Source organism: Balaenoptera physalus, assembly GCF_965194825.1.
Source record: "Balaenoptera physalus genome assembly, chromosome: 16".
Classification (NCBI taxonomy): domain Eukaryota; kingdom Metazoa; phylum Chordata; class Mammalia; order Artiodactyla; family Balaenopteridae; genus Balaenoptera; species Balaenoptera physalus.
Window position 1 is genome coordinate 64,810,815 of NC_138898.1, and position 18,265 is coordinate 64,829,079.

An 18,265-nucleotide genomic window follows, 5' to 3' on the forward strand; every position below is an offset into this window, starting at 1 on the left:
CCGCAAGTAGAGAAAGCCCGCGCGCAGTAACAAAGACCCAACGCAGCCAAAAATAAGTAAAATAAATAAATTTTTAAAAATTAAAAAAAAAAATCACAACAGAGGCTTCCAGTTAAAGATGGTGGATTGAAAACACACACTTAGCTCTGTTCCTTCCACAAACCCTACTGCAAAGACAGTAAATTACCCAGGACAGAGATAACAGGGGAAGAGAAAACAGCCACAGATATTTGGAAACCAGAAAGCAGATGGACAAGTGGTAATGGGCTTAGCCGATTTATAAAGTTAAATATTCATCTGGCAGTGGGAAAAGTCAAGAAGCAAATGTCTTGGTACAACCACTTTGGAAAACTCTTTGGTGGTATTTACCAAAGCTAAACCTACATCTTTGTGATGGCCCAGCAATTCCCCTCCCAGGAATACGCTCAAAGAAAATGAGTGCACAGGTCTATTAAAAGACATGAACAAGAATGTTTATGGCAGCTTTATTCATAGGAGTCCCAAAAGAGAAATGACCCAGATAACCATCAACAATGGAATGAGTAAATAAGTTATGATATAATAACTAGATGGATACTATATAGCAATAACAAAGAACTAATTGCTGCTACATGCAATAACATGGATGAATCTTCAACATTATGTACAGTAGAAGCCAGAAGAGTACCTACTATACGGTTCTGTTTTTATGAAGTTCAAGAACAGGCAAAATCAACTGATAGTGACAGAAAGGTTATTGACAGAGAAGAGACACGAGGGAGGATTCTGGCGTGTGGCAAATGTTCTCCATCTCTGAGTGGTGGCTAAGGGTGGACTCACATCTTCAAGCTCTTCACTTCACATTAATTGCATTTCACTTTATTTATACTAAACCTCAATTTTTTTAAAAAGTAAAGAAAATGAATGAAAAGAAAAAACTTTGCTTTGGGACGTCCCTGGTGGCGCAGTGGTTAAGAATCCACCTGCCAGGGCTTCCCTGGTGGCACAGTGGTTGAGAATCTGCCTGCCAATGCAGGGGACACGGGTTCGAGCCCTGGTCTGGGAAGATCCCACATGCCGCAGAGCAACTAGGCCCGTGAGCCACAACTACTGAGCCTGCGCGTCTGGAGCTTGTGCTCCGCAACAAGAGAGGCCGCGACAGTGAGAGGCCCGCGCACCGCGATGAAGAGTGGCCCCCGCTCGCCGCAGCTAGAGAAAGCCCTCGCACAGAAACGAAGACCCGACACAGCCAAAAATAAATAAATAAATGAATTAATTAATTAATTAATTTAAAAAAAAAAAGAATCCGCCTGCCAATGCAGGGGACACGGGTTCGATCCCTGGTCCAGGAAGATCCCACACGCCACGGAGCAACTAAGCCCATGTGCCACAACTACTGAGCCTGCATTCTAGAGCCTGCAAGCCACAACTACTGAAGCCCGTGCGCCCTAGAGCCCGCACGCTTCAACTACTGAGCCTACACACCACAACTACTGAAGCCCACATGCCTAGAGCCCATGTTCCAAAACAAGAGAAGCCACTGCAATGAGAAGCCCGCGCACCGCAACGAAGAGTAGCCCCCCGCTCGCCACAACTAGAAAAAGCCCACGTGCAGCAATGAAGACCCAATGCAGCCAAAAAAATAATAAATTAAAAGAAAAAAAGGCAATAAAGTTAATCAGCCCCTAATTCCTTGGTGCACTGATGAGGGGGACACAAGGTAATTATAAAAACAAAACAAAGAAAAACAAACAAAAAAACTCTGCTTTATATTACAGAAACCTCACAGGCCCAGGAATTTGTGGTGACAGGTATCCTTGGAAATGGGAGTAAAAGAGCCAAAAAAGAAAGACCTACAGACACTGATACTGGGGACAGGGGGAGCCTTCACTATGGTGAAGATCTTGGAATACAAGCCCTCCTACAAAAAGGGTCCAATCAGCTTTCTAGTGCTGCACTGGTTTTGTGTGTGTGCTACACCCTTAAACTAGCAGGCAGCCAGGTCAAGAAGACACCTAAGGAAAGTGTACAACAAACAACCAAAATGGGAAGAAACAGTCTATTTGGAGAAAAAATAAAACTATCATTAATATTCTCAGAGAGGGAAAAGAAGATATTGCCTCCACTAAACAATGGTAGGATGCTATTTTTAAAAGGCATTTGATGACCGAAAAAGCTCTTGGAAATAAAAACTATGGTAGCAGAAATTAAAATCTCAGCAGAAAGCTTAAAAGATAAAGCTGAAGAAATATCTCAGAAAGTAGAATAAGCAAGGAAATGGAAAAACAGGAAATAATATTTGAGGACCAGTATAGGAGGTGCAGCGTCCGAAGAATTCAAGTACCAGAGAATATAGAAAAAACTCACAGAGGGAAAATCATCAATGAAATAATTCAAAAAGATTTCAGAACCAAAGGCATGACTTTAAACAGATTAAGCAGATTCACACGAGGTACATCACAGTGCTATTTCAGAACCCTGGATACAAAGAGAAGATCCTACATGTTGCCAATGCCATATAAAGGATCAAGAATCAGAACAGAATCAAACATCTTAATATCCATACTGAGCGAGCAAAGGCAAGGAAGCAAAGCTTTCGAAATTCTGAGAGAAAGATGACTCCTTACCTAACATTCTATACCCAGCCTAACTACCAAACTACCGATTTAATGTGAGGGTAGATTGAAGATATCTTCAGATATAATTTCTTCTCCAGAAGCTGCAAGAGGATATAATCCATCTACAAAGGAAAGAAAAGAGGATCCAACATGAGAGAGAGGTAGTCAGTCCCTCGAACAGGAATGGAAATCCGAAGACGACAGCTGTTAGAGAATAACCCGTCAGGAAACAGAGGGCTTTAGGAGAAATTTCTTCAAGAAGCTGAAACTGATAGAATGCCTAATTTTTTTTTAATGTATTGACATATCTTCCAAAGGTATGTGCACTTAAACCTTTTGAAGGAGAGACTGAGGTTGATCCAGTACATTTAAAAAACTAAGAAATTTTATTTTAAAAATGCAAATAAAATTTGCAGGAGAAATAATCATGGCTTATTAAATGGCTCAGCTGTGAGTAGTGTTTAAAATACTGTATATATATAGATGAACTATTAGAAACACTATATACCAATATAACCAAAATTAGGATTTAACGAAGATGCAAATTCAATAAACAACAATAAGCAGATCCAGAAATAGCAGCATAAACATGTTATTTAGAATTATGTATGTGATTGTAAACAAAATTAGCTAAAATCATTGATAGTGGTGGCCTCTGGGAAGTGACCAATGGGCAGGTGAGAAGTCGTAAGCTATGCTTCTCACAACATCCTGTGTACGATTTGACTCATTAATCTGTGTGCATATGTAACACTGACAAAGATGAAAAACTAAATCAATAAAAGCAAAACTTTCTATTATAACTCTATTTTTGTTTTCTATAAAATAGCAAGTCTATAACCTATATAAACCACGACACAATAATTTTTATAATTAAAAAAATCACTTTCCCGTCCCTGAAGGCATTTAAATGTCTGGCTTCAGAAGGTAGTTCAACTCCCCGAAGTGTCTGTAGGGTCCCCATGACCCCTCATCAGAGCAGATGAGGAAAGTGGCAGAAGCTGAACACAGGGGGTCACAAATCACAGTGGGCACCCCATGAAGACCACAAGGCAAGTGAGCCTCTGGGCAAACAGAGATCAGCCAGGGGCCGAGATTAAAGGGCTCCTCTGTCTTACCTGTGCTCAACCACTCTCCCACACCCAGCACCAGACTTCAGAGACCAGTCAAGGCAGGGAAATGCAGGAAATGGGGTGAGCCCTGCCAACAGGCAGAGAAGAAGTGGGGTCTTCTGACTGTCTGAAGGGTCAGCTGGGAAGAATAGAGTCACTGCCATCACAAGTATACAGATGTCCGGGAGACCCTGGGTGCAACTCCTTTTCATGGGCCTGAAAATCTGCCTCTCTGACGCATTGCATGGAACGATGATTATTTTTCCCTTTTCAGCTCTTGGGAAAAGAGAGGGGATGAGCAGCCTATGACCATAAAGCAATTTGCACCGAGATCCAGGTGCCCCTTCCCCAAAGATAAATTACACGCAGTGTAGCAGTATGTCTAATTATACTGCCTGCTTTATAGGACTGTTATGAAGACGAAGTGAGTTCATCCTTGCAAAGCACTTAGAACAATGCCTGGCACCTAGCAAGCTGTATAAATGTTAGTTATAAAAATAAAATAAAACGAGGGAAGAGAATATGGCGTGTCTGCAAAGGTGTTATGAGAAGTCTCCATCCAGAAGCTGTGCTCACAGGCTGATGAAGTGTTTCTATAAGAGATTAAACAGGGCCTGCCCCCTCAGGGTCCCAGTGAGGAGAGAAAGTTATATTTGGATTAAACCAAACGGTGGAAGAGAGGTAGGCCTGGATAACATTATGGGCCGTCGTTTCAGCCCTAGGGGGAGGTATAAGTACAGCAGACCACCTCCCAGCTTCGAAACAGGAGCCCCTGGGCCCTTGGAGCCTGACTGAGCTTGCTGCCCAGACTTCTGTGTTCTGACTCTGCTGCACTGAGGTAGGCATGGGAGAGTGGGGGGCCCCTACGTCCAGGGTGGCTTTGACCTTCAGAGCACCGTCTTCCCATCAGTGGGCTACGTATCCCAATATTGCTTAGCACTGTCCACAGATGAGGGGAAGCCTAAATACCTTTGGATTCCGGCTCTTGTTGTCTAGAAACTTCCAGTGTTTAAAAGAATCAAAGTAAATACCCAGAGAGAAGACTACATACAAAGAAAATGGAAGAGTGACTTAGATTTAATACTCCCCCTATCAGCTTAACAAAAATTTACTAAACGACTACTCTGGACCCAGCACTATGCTAGGCCCAAAAACAGAGATGAAAACAGAACAAAGAAAAATTCTTGCCCTCTTGGAACTTACACAATAGTGGAGACAGAGAGAGACTATCAGTACAGTTAATAGGGACTTCCCCGGTGGCACAGTGGTTAAGAATCCGCCTGCCAATGCAGGGGTCCGGGAAGATCCCACATGCCATGGAGCAACTAAGCCCGTGCGCCTGCACTCTAGAGCCCGCGCGCCACAACTACTGAAGCCTGCGCTTCGCAACAGGAGAAGCCACTGCAGTGAGAAGCCCGCGCACCGCAACGAAGAGCAGCCCCTCCGCCCCGCTCGCTGCAACCAGAGAAAGCCCACGTGCAGCAATGAAGACCCAATGCAGCCAAAAAAAAAAAAATTAATTAATTAATCTTTAAAAAAGTATGCTTAATAAGTAAAAAAATGTAGGATGTTAGATGGTACTAACTGTGATGGAAAAAAATCAGGCAGGGTAGGTGTTAGGGAGAGCCGGTGGGGATGGGAAGAATTATAATTTTAAAATCAGAGACAATCTCAATGGAAAGGTGACATGAGAACAAAGACTTGAGGGCAAGACAACAAATAACCGGAGGATCAGCAGGAGTTCAGGTACCGGAAGAAGGGAAAGGAGGAAGAGGGAACAGTTTTCAGGAAGAGGGAACAGTATGTGTGAGAACAGAAGGCAAAGGAACGCGGCCCAGTGAGGAAGCGAAAAGCAGTTGGTATGGCGGGAGGCCAGAGTGCTCAGGGGAGAGGGCCAGGAGATGCAGTACGCAGGGCCAGATCAGGCAGAGCCTTGCGGCCCACCTTAGGAGCCTGGCTGGATTCCAAGAGCAATGGGCAGCCCCTGAAGGGTTTTAAGCAGGTATGGGCATGTTCAGGACTGAGGTTTCAAATAAAAAAGAACAAAATAATGCCATCTGCAGCAACAGGGATGGACCTAGACATTATCGTACTAAGTGAACTAAGTCAGACAGAGAAAGACAAATACGTGGTATCATGCATATGTGGAATCTAATTTTAAAAATGATACAAATGAACTTATTTACAAAACAGACTCACAGATTTTGAAAACAAACTTATGGTTACCAAAGGAGAAAGGGTGGGGGAGGGATAAATTAGGAGCTTGGGATTAACATACACACACTACTACATATAAAATAGATAATCAACAAGGACCTACTGTAGAGCACAGGGAACTCTACTCAATATTCTGTAATAACCTATATGGGTAAAAATCTGAAAAAGAATGAATATATGTATATGTATAACTGAATCACTCTGCTGTACACCTGCAACTAACACAACATTGTAAATCAACTCTACTCCTATAAAATTAAAAACAAACAAAACTCTCCAGCTGCAATGCTCTTACTGCCCACCACTTTTTGAAGAATGAAAAGTTAACAGAGGGTCTAAGTTTACCCTTGCCTTACCAAAGGATTCTATTAACCATGCGAGGCTGCAGGGACCAGAGGGGCCGGCTGAGCCACAAGAAGAAAAGGGACACTGGAGATGGGTGGCAATGGAGCTCGAAGCCACCAGATGGAGGCCAGATAGGAAACAGCGGAAGGGAACAGCTGGAGGAAACACGTGAGGAATTTTCTGACTTCTTGGTATTCATCCTCTTGGTGTCAGGGGACACCTGCTTGCAAGACTGAAGGATCTGGCTGGTTTTTAAAATATAAAAATTACCAAGGAAAAGTCATCATGACAATAAGAACGACTGATGCTCATCTGTGATAAATTGTTAACACCGTATGGGATGCAGTAGAGGACCTGTTAGCAGATGTGTCAGGATGTGGGTTATTCTTCCTTTGGAAAACGTTAGCAATTCAAGGCTCACATCACAACATCCATGAGATAATCCAAACATGTATCAATAAAGGAGGGTATGTTTGGGGAGTGGAGGGTGAAGAGGAGTTCCTTAAGCTACGGATATGGAATGGCACCCTCCCATTATAAATAATTTTCTACAAAGAGCCAGATGCGGTGCCAAAGGCAGGAATAAAGGAATGCACAACTCAAAGCCTGTGCTCACTTTCGGTAAAGGCAGCCTCAGACCACTCTATGCTCACCATCGAGCCACCCTCTGTAGCACCCGAGCCTGCAAATCTACAACCTCATCCCCATGATGAGAGAGGAAAGCATGGCTGGTTTGCAGTCACACTATCCTCTAAGAGACCAGCCTCCTGGAAAAGCCCAGGCATGCCCACACGACAGAGCAAAACACGGAGGGATCTTGAAGTTCTTGTCAATGCTCGGTTAGTAACAGGCCCGGGAACTGGACTCGCATGTACAAAGCCGCTGGGAGACTGGCAGGCTTTCTGTTAATGAACATGGGAGTTATCTGCAGAGAAATCATCAGACTCAAGTCTCTATAAGGCAGCAATTATTTCTGTGTTGGAAACAACCACTTGCAAACTCCAGAAGCACTTTAGGCTATTTGATAATAGTGATGCAATCATATGCAGGTTCGTATAGGCACAGAGAAAGAAAATGAAAGGTCACAGGCAAGAGCTCGGAACTGGAAGAAAAACACAAGGTACCAGTTCTTAATTCTTCTTCATAACACAGGGTTGGGATACACCCTGCAGATTTGTTGCTAAAAAAATCACTCCTCAAATTACACATTCCATGTAGGAGGAAATGATGTCTTTTGAAGGAAATAGATGACATTTTTTTTCTAAAAATTAAAAAATCTCTCATCTGATGGGTTCTCATAGTTGTAGCACCCATCATATCACAGAGTAGAATAAATTATTTGCCAGGCCTTGAACTGCAAAACCAAAACAAACACAACCAAAAATATTTTCTCCGTACTAACTTTAGCATCAGCCCTGGCCGCGGAAATTACAGTATCCCTCCCCAAACACACGCTGCACTTACTCAGAATTCTAGTAGCTGTCAGTTTGGTACTCTGCAGCTCTGAGGGCCCTGGTCCAGGTGTTTGTGAGTCACTCCATTTGGAGGTAATTTGAACAGAAATGTTGGGAAGAGGAAAGGAGGAATGAGGATGGCCAAGCAGAGGATGCATTTTCCCACTGCTGTCTTGGTAAATTTGGACTTGAGGTCAGCACCCTAGTGCCTGCTGGGCAGGAGGAAATCAAGACATATAAAACGGGCCAGGAAGATAGGAAGCAATCACAGTGAACCATAAAATGAGGAAGACACCGAACATTCAGAAAGAGAACGAACATTGCTGGAGTAAAGGGGACACTGGCAAAGAGAGGACGATACCTACCTTAGTATGAACCACCACAGAACACATTTTTACCAAACTTTCTTAAAATGAAAAGGCAGATCCTGAAGCACATCTATCAAGAAAATGTTTCTATCTTGAAGTATAAAAAATAACACTGAAAATATTTTTACTTAAGGGGATCTACCATTGTTAGTGAGCATTTAAATAAAAATTATGAAGGATGGTGTGTTCTTAATGAAGAAACATTATGCAGCCATTCACAATGATGCTTATAATAATAAGGAGGTTTGTTTACATTCCATGAAAAATCGCAGCACGCAAAACTGCAAATAACGTATGAACTCAGCTGTGCCAAAAGAATTTAAGAAAATATTAGGAAGGACATATGCCAAAAATGTTAATAGTTACTGTCTCTGGGTAGTATAGAATTATGAGTGATTTTTCTCATTATTCTTCTTCCCAAATTTCTTTCAACTGAGCATCTATTACTTTTATAATCACAAAAACCACACACATTAAAAAACATGTTGCAGGGATGAAATGTCTCTACATATTTTAGTTCTCAAATGCATAACTGTAAGCTGTGAACATGAATATAGATGATCCTTGTTTCATTTATCCTGAAATAAGAATGCTGGGGTTTTCCAGAATAATAAAGGGCAGAAACTCCTGGCAAAGTGCCTTACCTACTTAACGGGAAAAGATTATGCAAATTATTTAGTCTTAAGAGTATGGACTAACCATGGGGTAAATGCTTATTAACTAGCCTACCATACAAGGCCCTGTACTAAAAATTATAACCCTGCTCATAGAATGAATGTCACCTCATTAGACCCCAAATATAAAATCACCCCAAATTACAGCTGCAATATTATTAGTGACCTGTTTTTGCCAAAACATGTTTAATGTAGAAGCTAAACTCTGTCAGGCTAACAATCATTGCGCCCTGGTAGAAAAAAAATCAAATGCAGGAGTCTTCATGGGATGAGCTGTAATCATCCCAGAGGCAGTGTAGCATCGTGGAAGGTGAGACCCGGAGGGATGGAGGGAGGGAGTGAGGGAGGTTTGGGTTTGAGCCTTGGTTCTGCCACTTACAGAGTTTCATAACCTTAGGGCAGTCATTTATTCTTCCTGAGATTCCATTTCTAATTGCAAAATAAGTATAATAATGTCTACCTTGCCAGAACTGCCATGAGAATAAGAAAAATGTATCTGAGAGTGGCTAACGGCTGGCTCACACTGGACAGTGGATGAGTGAACAAAAGAACAAATAACCAAAGCAGGTGGGTTTTTCCTACTCATCCACTAACACCAAAGTACTTGCTCTGGTAAATACTGGGGCAACAGGGGTGGGGCAGACCGCTCCTTGTGGGCTAGCCTAGCTCCCATTTCTTCCCTTTTTCTCCCTGTTCACTTCCAGTAGAGAGGCTGGAAAAGCTACACACGTGGTTTCCAGACTCCTTTCTAGCTAGAAGTGGCCAAGTAACAAAGTGACATAAACAGAGAGTGGCTGTCTCCCTACCTTCTTTCTTCTCTTAAACATGGAGGAGATGGCTGGGCTACAGCAGCCATCTTGCAACCATGAAGAAAGTAACAAGAACATGGCAGAGACCCCATCATGACAGTGTTAAGCTACTTAATCAATGCCAGGAGCTGCCTACCTTTAGGCTTGTTATTATGTAAGAAAAAATAAGCCCTACCTTATTTAAGCTACTTAAAAAAGGAAAGAAAGAAAAAAAAAACCCTGCAACCAAAGCATTCTTAAATATAGAAATCATGAGTATAATGGTGCTTGCTCTCATGGAGCTTACTGTCTACTGAGGATAAGGACAATAAAAAGGGCTCACAAATAAATATAAAATTAGAATGCACGGTCAGCCCTCCAAATCCACAGGTTCTAAATGTATGGATTCAATCAACTGCAGATTGAAAATATTTGGCAAAAAAATTCTAGAATGTTCCAAAAAGGAAAACTTGAATTTGCTGTGCTGGCAACTATTTACATAGCATTTACATGTATTTACAACTATTTTGATAGCATTTACATCATATTAGGTATTATAAGTAATCTAGAGATGACTGAAAGTATACTGGAGGACGTTTGCAGGTTATATGCAAATACTACATCATTTTACATAAGGAAATTGAGAATCCACAGATTTGAGCATCTGAAGTGGGCAGGGGTCCTGGACCAAATCCCCTGTGGATAAGGAGGGATGACTATATTATCAGTGTTTGAAGAAGGGGGTGCTTGAAACTCTCTCCTTCATATATGAGGGCATTTGAACCCGCTGAGGTGGTCAGGGGCAACTTCCTTGACTGGGTCATGATGATGCTGAGGAAGGTGGGGGTAAAGGACAGGATTCTCAGCGGAGTGAAGAGCAGGTGCAAGGCCCTGTGGCAGGAAGGAGAGTACAAAGTATGAGGATCTTAAAAAAGGACGGTGGGCTGGTGCACAGGGAGCATGGAGAAGTACACTACAAGATCAGACCGTGGAGATGGGCAGGGTCAGACCTCTACGGACCTTGTATTTATTTTAAGTATTTAGTGTTTTTTGTTTTTCTGTATTTTGTTATTCCCTAAAAGCAAGGGAAGCTATGTGAGTCTCACAGAGGGGTGACGTGTTCAGATTTGATTCTAGTGGTTGTATGATATCTATCTGCGGGTGTGGTGTGGTGTATGAGAGAAAGAGAGAGATTGAGAATACACATCTGTGGCCAACACTAACACCTGTGTACCCAGTAGCCATCCTCCGTCCTCCCTTGCCAACAGAAACCCAATTTTGTTGAGGGCAACCATGTGCTGGGCCCAGCTAAAGAGCAATGATGGGTCCACACCAATAGGCACATTCCTCTTTCCAGCTTTCCAAGACTCCCTGGGGTCCATGAATGGCCACGTGACCCAGATCTGGCTGGTGGGACCTCAGCAGAAGTCTGCCAAGCACTGGGGGTGGGGTGAGGGTAGAGGTGTGTGCAAAGGGCATAGTTCCAGGGAAGCTATAAAAGGGGACCCATATGTGGCCAATACAGCCAACCTGAGACAAAGTAAGAAGCAGGAATTTGAAAGCCAGCATGCTAAGGATGATGGCGCTTAAAGTTAGAAATACTCTGGGTCCCTGAGGGCACTGCTTGGGCTGCTGAACTGCAGATCCCTATTTGTTTAGGCTGCCAATACTTGGGTAGTCTATTAATTGTAGCCAAACACTTTCCTGAGTGATGTACCAGCTTTCCTCACCTAACTGAAGGAGAAAAGGCTAAGGGTCCACACTTATTCAACATGCTTGAAAGTAATTTGCTTAATAGCTCTAAGGAGCCAGCACTGCACTAGGTAACATTCCCATTTTTAAACCAGGAAAACTGCCTGACACAGCAATATAACAAGACCCAATTGTGACAAAATATAACAATAACTTCAGGTCAACTAGCTGGATGATAATTATAATATAGTGGGCAGAACAGAAGAGTAAGTCATCAGAAAGAACTATCCTGCCTCATAAATGGCACCAGAGATGCTCAGAATGGTTTTATATCAGTCTTTTTAAAAATGGGCAGAAAAAATAAATCCTCCTTTGGATGTTTTTCTGTAGGATAAGTGAATTGAGACAGACCTGTTTCTAGAAAGCTGCAGAGAATCACATGTGATCAGAGAGACATGGCAGTCGTTCAGAGTGATAAAGAGACTCCGTTCGCTGTTGGTGTGATTTAAGGCATTAAGCTCAATTCAGAGCAGTTTCTGAAATGGGCATGATTATTTGCTTCCCCTCATTAGGGGAAGAAATTAGTTGGGCACTAGTGATCTCTTCATACAAGCCACCAGGGAGAATCACTATCAAAAAGCAGGTTGGGCGTGTGAATTCCTATGAGACAAAATACACTGAATGGACAAATAAGACATCTCTTGGAATTTTATAAGAGGGTTCACAGTTAACTGTGCTGCAACTTACAATTTCTAGTATATAATGCCAATCACTGTACGTTTGTTTACCTCACACCTATGGTCAAACAAAGTCAACAGTATTTAAAACATGACAGAATAGAGATGTTCTTATAAACACACGAAGAGAAACATGTAGAGATGACCATAATACTCGTAGAAAACATATTTTAAATAACTGTAGACATGTCTTTCAAAACATGTTAATGAAATTGCTTAATAATGAACTACTACCTACAGAAACATTACATGAACAAAAGCAGCTGGTTGGATGAACAGCTGGCTTGCTATGTTAGAAATATAGAGACAAGTCTTAGTTCAGCTGTTATAACAAAGTGCCACAGACTGGGTGGCTCATAAAAAACAGAAATTTATTTCTCACGGTTCTGGAAGCTGGAAGTCTAAGATCAGGAAGCCAGCATGGCCAGGTTCTGGTGAGAAACCTCTTGCAGGTTGCTAACTTCTGGCAATGTCCTCACACGGCGGAAAGAGGAGTAAGAGAGCTCTCTGGGGTCTCTTTTATAAGAACGCTAAGCCCAGTTATGAGGACTCCACGCTCACGACCCACCTCCTAATATTATCACATTGGGGGTTAGGAATTCAACCTGTGAATTTGCGGGGGACACACACATTCAGTCCATAGCACTACACAAAGGCAGAAATGTGAAGCATGTTAAATAACAGGATTTTAAATTCTCAGACAAGGTTAAGAAGATAGAAAATTCCTAACTTGGGATATTAAAGGAACTATAAATGTTCCAAGATGATAAAAAAAAAACTATGATTGCTAACCTTAGAAAGATATGGGAAAATTTATTTCACTAATTGCAAAAACATAAAATATGCCCATCTGAAAGATTTACAGCTGAATATTTAACCTTCCTCAAACTACCATAGCACTTTACCTATTCCTTTCTTACAGTTATTAATGATCATTTATTGAGTGATACAGGGTATGTGCCAGGCATCAGCTAAAACACCTGAAAGCGAAGGGGGGCTTAGATGTTTAGATAAAGAAACTAATGTTTAACAACAGTTAAGAACACTGCCCCATACCTGCTTCTCAGGATTCTTTTAACATCAGCAGGGAAAGGATAGTGTGTTGGGGGTCCTCAGGACCACCCCCGGGTTTGATGACTCGCGAGGAGGACTTCTAGGACTCGGCACCTAGTACTCACGGTGTGATTCATCCCAGCAAAGGCGTACAGAGCAAGACCAGCAAAGGGATCAGGTGCGCGGGGTGAAGTGTGCGGGAAACCAGGGGCCAGCTGCCCATAGTCCTCTCCCCATGGGCTCCCACAGGATGTGCTCACCTCCTCCAGCAATGAGCTGTGACAGCACATGTGACGTGTCTGTATCAAGGAAGCTCATTAGAGACCCTGCGCCCAGGCTTCTCACGGGGGGCTGGTCACGTAGGAGCCTCTGCCTGGCACAGACCAACATTCCAGACTCGCAGAAGGAAAGGGGGTGTTCAGCATAAACCACATTGTTCGTGCAATCCAGGCACAGCGAGGCCCTCTTATCAGGTCTGGGAATGGCGGGAACCCTCCCAAAATCCAGGTTCAGGCCCAGCCAAGGGCCTAACTTGTGAACAGGGCTTTCATATGGGAAGTCTCAGGCCTGCCGGGCTAAGTCTTTCCTGCATAGATAGACTATTCATTGAACAGTGATGGAGCAACTGGTAATCCCAACTGGAAAAAAATAGAATAAATTGGGTCTCTATCCCTATCACACACAAAAATCAGTTCCAAATGAATTAAAGACGTAAATACACAAAAACTTTCAAGCTTTTAGAAGAAAATATTAGTAGACTATCTGAATAACTTCAGGGTTAAGCATTTCTTAACTAAAATAAAACAAAATGCACTGACCTTATTAAAGGAAACTGACAAATTGGACTATATTAAAACTTTAAACTTCTGTTCATCAAAAAACAATATAATTTAAAAAATGAAAAGATAATTAAATCTAAGAAAAGTTAGCAACAACCAATTTAAGCTGACAAAAGGTTAATCTGTAAAATATATAAAGAACTATTCCAAGTTACTAGAAAAAGACATATATATCTCAATGGAAAAAAACAGGCTGAGATGAACATGTGGTTGGAAAACATGTGAAAAGATGTTTAATCTCTCCAGTAATTACAAAAAGAAAATTAAAACCACAATGAGGACTCACTTCTGCTTCCAGCCAAGGAGGAGGAACAGACACTAGGTTTACCTTTCTGCCTGGAACAATTAAAACACTGGACAAACTATACGACCTGATGGCACTCAAGACAGTGAACTGGGCCATGGCCCTCAGGGACCATAAGAGACAGGAAGCAAGTGAGGTGAGCCCTACAACTGCCCAGATACTGCACAGACAGTTTCCAGGCCATGCTGCAGGGAAGGGAGACCCAAGTAGACCCAGTCTCCCTGAGTTAAGAAAACGGAGCTGGGAGTCCAGGCATCAAGAGTTTCAGGGCAGAGAACAAGCAAGGAGAGTCTCATTGACAAAGAACCCCAGATATCTGCTGAGTGTCCCCACTTGAGCCTTCAGTGAGAACTGATCAAGGCAGGTGAGGAAACTATCCCAGGCCAAGGAAAGAAACACTTGAAAGGACTAGTGGGAACAATCCCCAGTGCTCACACAGGGCCAGAAACAATTCCCATTCCCACCCGTCAGAGGGGAAACCCTCATAATTCATGGGCAATCGGGTAGAAGATCTGAAGAGGTTTGCTTTGGTAGTGGGGGCAAAATTAGTCCCAAACCAAACTCTGCGCTGGTCCTGCATAACAAACTTAAAAGCAAGACTGAAAGGATTAGCTGTTTCCAAATAACTTAACTGAGTCCTAGAACTCCTCAAAAATATTTATAGGGACTTCCCTGGTGGCGCAGTGGTTAAGAATCCGCCTGCCAATGCAGGGGACACGGGTTCGAGCCCTGGTCCAGAAAGATCCCACATGCCACAGAGCCACTAAGCCTGTGCACCACAACTACTGAGCCTGCGCTCTAGAGCCCACGAGCCACAACTACTGAGCCCGTGCGCCTAGAGCCCGTGCTCTGCAACAAGAGAAGTCACCGCAATGAGAAGCCCGCGCACCGCAACGAAAACCCAACGCAGCCAAAAACAAACAAACAAATAAATAAATAAATTTATTTTTAAAAATTTATAGGAAGATAAAAATATCTAGCATCCAACCAGGTAAAATTCACTATGTCTGGAATCCAGCTAAAAATTACCAGAATTGCAAAGAAGTATGAAAACAACACCTATAACAAGGAGACAAATCAATCAACTGATTAATAGAAGAGAATAAATATAGTAGCAAAAAGCTGAAAACATCTTACATGTCCAACAACAACATAGCGGATAACGGTAAATTATGGTACAGTCATATACTGGAATACTCTACAGCAGTAAAAAATAAATGAACCAGAATGATCACGTGAATGTGGATGACTTTAACATAGAGCTGAATGAGGGAAAAAAGCAAGTTGTGGAAGAACATATACAGGATACAATACCATTTACATGAAGTTTAAAAACATATAAAATAAGCCTATATATTTCTGAGGGATACATACACATACAGCAAAAATATAAAGAGACAATTTTTTAAAAACCTCTTAATTTAGGACAGTGTTTACCTCTCAAGGAGAAGCTGCCAGCTGCCTACCTAATAACCCTTCTTTTCTTACTAGCAGAACCTACATTTTGATGGCAGTGAACATGATCTCTGCTGGTAACTACTATTTCCAGTACAATTCTGGTCTCTGGGATGAAAGTCACTGGGTGGGCCTTCCTGAAAAGCCCTTTTGCCATCAGTGTTTCCTCCTTCATGGAACTCAAATGTGATGGCTGCAGCTATAGCAGCCATTCTATAAAGCATGGAAACAAGGGCCACAGCCTAAAGATGAAGGAGCACAAAGCTAGAACAGCCTGGGTCCCAGGAATGCCTGCCCCAAAACTTCTTATTACCCGAGAGGAAAATATATATTTGCCACTTTTATTTGGATTTTCTGTCACATGCCCTTAATCTCTAACTGAAACTGGCACACAGGGGGTTTCAACAGTGTTGTTAATGTTTTATTTTGTAAGCTGGCTGGTAGATACATGTGTATTCATTATATTAATCTCTAGGCTATTTTTGGTGTTCTTTATGCTTTTTAGTTTTTCAGTCTTCCTAAAATGCTCAAATTTTTAAATGCTCATTTAAAACTCTTAGCCCAATACTTAATCCTCAGTAAGATTCTGAACACTCGATGATAAAATATATGAGAAATGCCTACAGTAGGCAATTCAATGAATAAACTGAATCGGAAATAAAAAGAAAGCTTCCTAGAGTCACCAAGCTAGTAGACAGTGGTGCCAGAATTCAAACCCAGTTTTATCTGACCTCCAGTTCCAAGCAATTCCCAATACACCCTAAATTAATGAGTAAACACAACTTTGCCTTGAAGATAAAAGTGTCTCGTAATAAACTAGTTCTGGTTTATAAAAATCAAACACAACAAGAATAGAGCAGAGGTTAAAGTGCTATTTTAAAATGAAAAGGCTCATTCTTTCTTTAAGAAAATCTATTCAAAGAACATCACGGGCTGTAACTGGATTTTGGCAAAAAACATTCTTTGGATCTCAAAAAGCCTACTTGATGTTAGTTTATAACATACACGTGGTACCTGAATCGCTGTTCGGGTTTTAATGAGCTGGCATGCAGGATAAGAAACTCTCATGTTGTGTATTACTCGACCACACAAATAGGGAAGCTTTGTTTAATCTTGACAGCTCCCACTTAATTTTCCCTAACTGCCTTCTGTTCAACCACCGTTGTCTTCTGATTGGTGGGAATAAATCAATTTGCGTCAGCTTGAGTAGATCAAATTTATTAAACTCTGAAAACCAGTTACTTGAGGGCTATCCTGGCAGGTAAACAAATGAATAAACAGAGAGAGACTGTTTGGAATGGTATGAAAAATTATCTATATATTTTATTCTGCCTGGGTGGCAATACCAACTTCAAACTCTCTTGCCTTTCAGATTTACAAGCTGAAGACAGCAAAATGAAGCTTTCTAAGCGAATCTGAACTGTCTGAACTATCATAAATTCAGTACAGTGTGAGTTTAATCTTTTTTTCTTATTTTCCTATTACTTTATCAAACACCAAAAATATTTCTCTGAAAAATTACTGGATTTCTTAGCATGTTGTTATGGACTGAATGTTTATGTCCCCTGCCAAATTCCTATGTTGAAATTCTAACCCCCAATGTGATGGAATTAGGAGACTGGGGGTGGGGGGGCTTTGGGAGGTAATTAGATCATAAGGGTAGAGGTCTCATGAATGGGATTAGTGCCCTGATAACGAACCAAGAGAGAGTGTGCTTCCTCTCTGCTCTCCACATGTGGGGATTTAAGGAGAAGGCTCTCTGCTCTCCACAGGTGGGGATTTAACGAGAAGGCGGCTGTCTGCAAACCAGGAGAAGGGCCCTCACCAGACCCCAGATCAGACCAATGCATAAGCAGAGGCACCTGGACAGCAGTGCCGTGGAGAGAGCTTCCATTAAGCTCTGCTTCCCAGCTCCCCAGAGCTGGTCAGTTCCTTCTGTTTTCCAGATGCCTATTTTTCAGCTTTTCCTTCAATCCTGTGAACCACCTCTTATTCTTTCCATTAATTGCTTTTATTTTTTTCTTCTTAAATTGGCCACCGGGTTTCTGGTGCTTTGCAGCCAAAGAACCTTGAGCAACAAACTGAAATGCCCTCCTCCCTCCTCTAGGCAGATTCCTGGGATACCTTCTGGTAGACGACACCAGCCCATTCCTCCCTTCCCGCCTCCACCTGCACACATTTATGGGGACAAGTGCCAGCCGCCCATGTCTGTACAGCATGAACTTATTAGCACCTGGCAGTGGCTGGGTGGTGTCAGGAGACATCTGACCACAGCTGACCCAATCACAGGTTCTCTTCTGGGAGTCTGAAATTGGACCTTTTGATATCGATGCGTCTCACTGAAGAGCTGAGATGTGAAATAACGTGAAGGCAGACAGGGGATCATCCTGTACGCGCACCCAAGCCGAGAAAGCTGTCTTCCACGAAGCAGAGGCCAGGTAGGCCCAGGGATGGCACAAGTCACTGACGGATGCCTTTCCTGTCTCTGTCCCCACACTTCCTCGCCTTCCAGGGTCTCAATGCACTCCTGCCCTTGGATTCCATGAAATCCTCCTGAGACCCAACCCCCTGCCACCCCTACCCTCAGTGCTTATTTTTTTCTCAAGCTAGTCTGAGTGGGCTTCTCTTTC

At 42.4% G+C, this 18,265-nt stretch overlaps 1 protein-coding gene and 1 long non-coding RNA gene across 5 annotated transcripts in view; one reads left to right on the forward strand and one right to left on the reverse strand.

Moving 5' to 3' along the window:
- Positions 1-18,265, reverse strand: part of CPPED1 (calcineurin like phosphoesterase domain containing 1) — a 188,702-nt gene that overhangs the window by 131,582 nt on the left and 38,855 nt on the right. The gene's annotated exons all lie outside the window — the stretch shown is intronic.
- Positions 1,398-18,265, forward strand: part of LOC309645106 — a 52,192-nt gene continuing 35,324 nt past the window's right edge. Inside the window, exon 1 of the long non-coding RNA XR_014254741.1 lies at positions 1,398-18,073. This is a non-coding gene — a long non-coding RNA (uncharacterized lncRNA). The remainder of the gene's footprint in view (positions 18,074-18,265) is intronic.